We start from the raw sequence: 7,055 nt of genomic DNA, 5'->3' as shown, positions 1-7,055 counted from the left end.
GTCTTTTAGCTCAACAAAACATCACAACCTAATATTCACTGAATTGACATCTTTTTCTAGCATTCTTCAATCCCGTACAGTGGAATAAATAACTCACTGCCACAAGATACTTCATCAGTATCAGTATTCCAAAGGAAAAAAAAGGCGCAATATTAGCAGAATAGCCTTTCTGAGTTAGCCGTAAGCATTGCTAATTCACATACAAAATATCATGTGGAGAACATGCATTCTTGCCCATGAACAAGTATCTCCGATTGTTTGTTTTTTTTCTTTCAACATTAAACTATAAAATGAAATTACAATATAACTTTTAATACATAACAGCAAAATACTGTGGCTAATCAATAGCTAACGAAGCTAATTATAGCACAGAACTCACCGGAGATTCGCATCAAGAAAACAAATAAATGTAATATCAAAAACAAAGTTCTTCCGGGTCCGGGTACACGGGAATCAAAAATCAACCATCGATGAAACTAATTATTGAAAAATATTGAAAATAAAACAGAGTTTTGTCAATAAAATGACCACAAAACATTTTTTTCCGTTTCTTCTTCTGGTTATTCTAGTCTATATCCTGCAGCATATCAAGGTAGTTTTAGACTACTTGAAACCATTTACTGCCACCTATCGGCAATGTAGTGTATTACAGGCTATAATTTATGTTTGTTAAATTAACACGGGTTACATCCCTCCCTCCCTGACATGGCATGCATCCTCGCATGACAGGAATCTATTCAAATGGCAGTCAGATTTCCGAAAACTGGGGGAGTAACTGAATCTAGTGCTTGAGTGACAACCATGTCAAGACTGCTTAGAATAGAATGCATCACTAAGGATAGTGGATTTCCTAGAGTCTTGTACATTAATCGGTTTGGCTCTGACCTCTTTCTCTCTGATCGCCTTACTTCGGACATAACGTTCTCTCCCTCTTTCTCTTCAAGGTTCATTTTTTGCATTCTTGCTTCATCGTCGACATCAACATTGTCATTTTCCTCCACATCCACCTTTTCAGTGTTCATTTGCACATCCAGCGCTGTGTCCCTACTCTGAACTTCAAACTCAGAATGTGGATTGTCATTTACAGGTTGAAAGTTAGCTTCCAAATCCTGCTTTTCTTCAAGTGAGTGAATTTCAGCCTCAGGATAGTTATTCGTTTGATCCGTGGCAGTTTCCTCAAGTTGTAACCCAACAGGTTCAGTTGGAGTTTGCTCTTTCCTTGATTCAGCTTGTACTGGCGCAAAAACATCTGCGTAAGGATTCAAACTCGAGCAGCCAAGTTTGGTATTGTGGTCTGCTGAGCCTTGATCATTGGAGATGGGAATTTCATGCACGGTAGTGAAAGGCGGGTAAGTGACTTCCTCGTGAATCACTGGCCAAAAATCACGACATGAACCATCATCACAGTCTGCCAGGTGTATTTCTCCATCTTCTGACAATGATGGACCCTGAATTGGAGCTAACTTGGGCTTGTCCACATCATCTTGAAATGAGGAATCTTCCAGTAGAGAGGACGACAGAAACCCACAAGGCAAAAGCATGTCTCGATGGAGAGTTTTCTCAGGACCATCAGAGTTGAGGGGAACAACAACATACACAGGTGAGTCATTGACATGCTTCACAACCTTGTATACAGCTTTGCTCCACCTATCTGCAAGCTTGTGCTTTCCTTGGATCCCTACATTTCGTATAAGCACATGATCTCCTTCTTCCAAAATTGACTCTCTAACTTTGAGGTCATATCTGGCCTTATTGCGCTGAGCAGTTTTGTGACTGTGCTCTACAGCAAGTTTGTAACTTTCTTGGAGAGTTTCTTTAAGTCTCGTCACATATTCATTGTGAGTGACTGTGTCTCTTCCTTGACGAATTAGTCCAAATGCCACATCGATCGGTAGGTTGGGCTGCCTCCCGAACATAAGCTGATAAGGAGAATACCCAGTTGTGTCGTTTTTAGTGCAATTGTAAGCATGGACTAATGGCTGCACATGATCACGCCATTTGACCTTGTCATCTTCTTGAAGAGTCCCCAGCATCCCCAGTAGAGTGCGGTTGAACCTCTCTACGGGGTTTCCACGTGGGTGGTATGGGGTTGTTCTCGTCTTTTTTATGCCCAACATCTGGCACAGACTTTTAATGACCGCTGATTCAAAATTGCGACCTTGGTCACTATGCAGTCGTTCTGGTAGACCATAATATACAATGAACTTGTCCCACAAAGCCTTTGCTATGGTTTTCTCTTTCTGGTCAGGAGTAGGCACTGCAACAGAGAACTTTGTGAAATGATCTGTGATTACTAGTATGCTCTTTGTCCCTCGACTATCAGGTTCAAGAGACAGGTAGTCCATACATACTAGCTCAAGTGGCCTGCTTGTTTTGATGTTAACAAGCTGTGCTGTTTTCTCAGCTCTGGCTTTGCGGCGCACACATCTTTCACACCGTCTGATCTTCTGTTCAACATCTAGCCACATCCTTGGCCAATAGAACCGGGATTGCAGGAGATCCATAGTCCTTTCAATTCCCAAATGACCAACATCATTGTGGAGACTTTCAAAGGCAATCTGTCTGTATCTCTCAGGGAGAACCAGCTGGAAAATGGATTGACCCTGATATATGCGCTTCCTGTACAGAACATTGTCAATTAAGGACAACTGATCTTGAACTTTCAGCATTAGCTGGACTTGCCTTTCTTCTTTCTGTCTCAGTCTGTAGGAGAGACGTTTTCCTGTACTGACAAGATCTATGACTCTGCTGATGGCAAAATCTTCTCTCTGCTCTGCTGCCCAGTCTTGCTGTGACATCTTTGGAAGAGTACTAGATCCTGTGATGTCAGCATCAATAAATTCAGCTGGAATTGCATGTGCATCAATTGCTAAACACTCCACCGTAACAGATAAGTTGCTGTTCACTTGATGTTTCTCACATACAGCCTGCACAGCCTCTACAGGAAAGGATATGATGTCTTCATTCCTTCTAAACTTGTCAATGAACTGCTTAATCCTTTCATCTTCAGCAGCTGCACTGTCATCAACTTCTACAAGGACATGTGGGCGCCTGGATAGTCCATCTGCATCCTGATTTCTTCTACCAGCACGGTACTGAATGTTGAAAGTGAAGTTGGATAAGGCAGCAAGCCACCGATGCCCTGTTGCATCAAGTTTTGCAGATGTCAAAACATAAGTCAACGGATTGTTGTCCGTCATGACAGTGAAGTCAACACCGTGTAAATAATCAGCAAACTTGTCGGTAATCGCCCACTTTAATGCTAGAAACTCCAGTTTGTGGGTGGGGTACCTTCTTTCACAGTTTGACAGCCCTCTGCTGGCATATGCGATGACCCTCAACCGACCTCCATCTTCTTGATACAAAGCAGCACCAAGGCCATGTAAACTAGCATCTGTGTGTAGAATATATGGTTTACATGGATTAGCAAATCCAAGTATTGGTGCAGTTGTTAGCTTTTGTATTAGGGTGTCAAATGCCTCATCACATAGAGAAGTCCACTTTTCCTTAAAGGGTCGGTTCCAGTCACAGTCTGACTTTAGTCTGTTATGTTTTGGTTTTCTAACTGGACCTAAGCCAGCTGTTAAATCATTTAGAGGTTTTGAAATCTTTGCATAATCCTTAATGAATCTACGGTAGTACCCTGTAAACCCCAGAAAGGATTTTAGCTCAGATATGTTGAGGGGTTTGGGCCACGTAGTGAGTGCCGAGATCTTATCAGGGTCAGTTTGTACTCCCTCTTCTGACACTATGTGCCCTAAATATCTCACTGACTTTTGGAAAAAATGACATTTTTCTGGAGACAGTTTGAGGCCAAACTCCTTCAGCCTATTTAAGACTTTCAAAAGTCTTTGTTCATGTTCCTCAAGGCTATCAGAGAAGACTATGAGATCATCCAAAAAAACTAAGACCTCTTTGAGGTTCATGGAGGCCATACATTTCTCCATCAGGCGTTGAAATGTACTTGGAGCATTAGTCACTCCCTGTGGCATCCTATTGAACTCCCAAAAACCCATAGGTGTGACAAAGGCAGTCTTATGTTTATCATCCTCATCAACTTCCACTTGGTAGTAGCCTGACTTTAAATCCATTACAGAAAACCACTTGGATCCTGTAAGTGTAGCAAATGCCTCTTCTATGTTTGGTAGGGCATATGCATCCTTAATAGTCTGGCTGTTCAACTTCCTATAGTCCACACAAAGGCGGATCTGTCCATTTTTTTTCTTCACGACCACAATTGGTGAAGCAAATGGGCTTTCAGACTCCCTGATAATGTTGCTGTCATATAGTTGTTTTAAATGAAGGCGCACAGCTTCATAATCAGATGGATGAATAGGTCGTGGTCTGTGCTTAAAAGGTGTCGGATCAGAAAGTCGAATCTTGTGTTTCACTGCGGTTGTGTGTCCAAAATCAAGTTCTCCTCTGGCAAAAACTTCAGGGATGGAATTAAGAGTATTTGAAATCCTAGTTTTCCATTCCTCCGAAAGTGGAGAATCAGCAAAGTCAAACTGAATGTGTTCACTTTGAGTCACTTCATAAGCAGTACAACATTTGGCAATACTGCCTATTTGTCCTTCAGGTTCTTCTCCCCCTTTATTGTTAGAGGTAGGAACAGGAGAAGAGACTGACGAGGGAAAAGAGACTTTTGCCAAGACTTGATGAGCTGGAACAACTATGTCATGGTTAGTCTCATTTTTCAGAAGGATGGGGACTTTAAATGAAGTCTGTCGTGGACTTGACATGATGTAGCTGCAGAGTATCACACCGCTTGCTAAACTTCGTTGGTTGACAGGCTCTACTAAGAGTATAGCGCCTTGCTCTGCAGGGACATTTCTCACACGACCATCTAATGTGAGTTTTTTACCTGCTGGAAGGGTGATCTTATTTTTTCCCTGTGTCTTGACAGACCTCACATAGTTTTTCTGTCTTGTCTTTTTCTTGTAGATGGCTTGAAGTTGCCTAATGAGGGAAACATAAGTACAGTCCTCAGGGATATTTATATGCTCACTGAAGTCTTCATACAAAATATCCAGAGCATTTGTTCCAATCAGGACTGGAATTTCTGAATTGGCTCTGTTGTCTGGAACAATTAGAGCTAGGACTGTGACTAGTTTTTCCTCACCTGTGAAACTCTGAGGAAAAGTGATGTCGATCTCAATATACCCCAAATAGGGAACGATTTGACCCGCAGCTCCTTCTACTTCGAGGAGGTTATCCAAGGAAAAGAGGGGATATGAAGACAAGTGAGTCTCCTGGAAGGATTTTGAGATGGTGGTAACTTGCGACCCAGAATCAATGAGGCAGGTGTGCTTTATTTTTCCAATTGATAAATCCACAGCAGATCTTGAGCCAACTAATCCACCTGGTAGCTGGGTTTGGCGGTTTCCACCATGTTGACAGTTATTTTGACAATGTTCTTTGGGTGTGGGACTCTTTGGAATATTTCTGGTTCCAGTATGTCCCATTACTGGAACCTGTTCCAGTTTAACGACTGACTGGTGTGCTTACTCTTCCATTCTTCTTGTTTAGCCTTCAGTTCTTTGTATTTCTGATCAACAGCAGCTTTGTTAATGGGGTTTTCACAGTTCCTTGCTATGTGCCCATCTTCGCCACACCTAAAACAGAACCAAGCTTTAGGCTGAGGTCTTTCTGAAAACTGCCGTGCAACTTGCTGAACTTGGCTTTCTGCTGTTGGCAGTTCCTGGTTTTTTTCAGCAGCCTTCTGTTCTTTTTTCCTCTGCTTTTTGGAGGGTTTTGTGGAGAGCTGTAATTGCAACCCAACCACCTGTTTCCTTAACTTCTCAGTCTCAGAGATGTATGCCTGTAAAACTTCAGAATCGGGTTCAGGACAAGGAGGTGTCAGGTCATGAAGAGAGTTGACATTTGCAATGGGCTTTGCCTTGGAAGACCCAAAATGACGATGCATTCTGTCGAGCTTAGAGGATCGCTTATCTTCTTCGGTGCGTATCTGCAACAGGAGTTCAGCAAAGTCATGCATCGCTTCTTTGTTTATTTCTAATTGCAAGATCAAATTGGGATCCCAACATCCTCTTTTAAATTGTTTCAAGAGGTGACGATTTGCATCTGCTGCATTCACACCATTTCTTTTAATAGCAGTGCTCAAAAGACCCTGTAGCCTCTGTAGATATTCAGATGCCTTCTCACCTGGATTTTGGTTTGTGCTCAGGAACTTAGCAAATATTTCCTCACCATCCTCCACAAGGCCGTAAGCAGCATCAAGCAGTTTTACATATTCTCTTGGGTGCGCTGAGTAACCAAGTTGTTTCACAACGTCAGATGCTGGAGGGAGCAAACTTTCCAGTATTTTTCTCCGGGTCACATCGTCTGAAGTGCCATCATTTAACAGTAGCTCAACATGCAGGCCCCATGTTTCATAATCTGCTTCGCCTGGAGGTTTTGGTACTCTTCCTGAGAATGGACGTAGCCATTTGGACTGGCTCTGGGAGGGGACAGCGTCATTCCTTATAACATGTTCCACCACAATTCGCTGAATTTCAGGTGGGTTAGTTACATCGCCGGTCAGTTTTGGCTCAGCCTTTCTTTTAACCGCGTCAGTCTGAGAACTGTTTGATTTAGGGGGTGGAGGAGAAGCGCAGTTTTCATTAAGCACAAAAATGGGCTTTGTGCGTTTTATTAGAGGAGTGGTACTGCTGTCAGAAGAACTGTCGTCCGTGTCGTCACTTGAGTCGTTCAGAGGTGGATCATGGCTCAAATTCTGATCGGATTCAGGTATGCTAAGGCAAGTTACATACCACTTCACATCTGGGTTGGCAACATTCTCTATTTCACTAGGGAAATGTGACCCAACATTAGTCAGGGATGTTTGTGAGCCAAACTCTAAAATGGCAGATTCTGCCCCTTCCCCTTCTGTGTTCTGCACTCTGAGGATTCTGGTTACTGCTCCATATTTTGTGAAGGAAGCCCTAATATCACGGTTAGAATCTGTTTCAGTGACTCCATTTACACTGATGGCTCTCGTTACATCAATCCCATAATACTGGACAAGATCCATTTTTTTTTTTTGGGGGGGGGGG

Source organism: Poecilia reticulata, linkage group LG12 (assembly GCF_000633615.1).
Source record: "Poecilia reticulata strain Guanapo linkage group LG12, Guppy_female_1.0+MT, whole genome shotgun sequence".
Classification (NCBI taxonomy): domain Eukaryota; kingdom Metazoa; phylum Chordata; class Actinopteri; order Cyprinodontiformes; family Poeciliidae; genus Poecilia; species Poecilia reticulata.
This window is presented reverse-complemented; position numbering follows the sequence as displayed.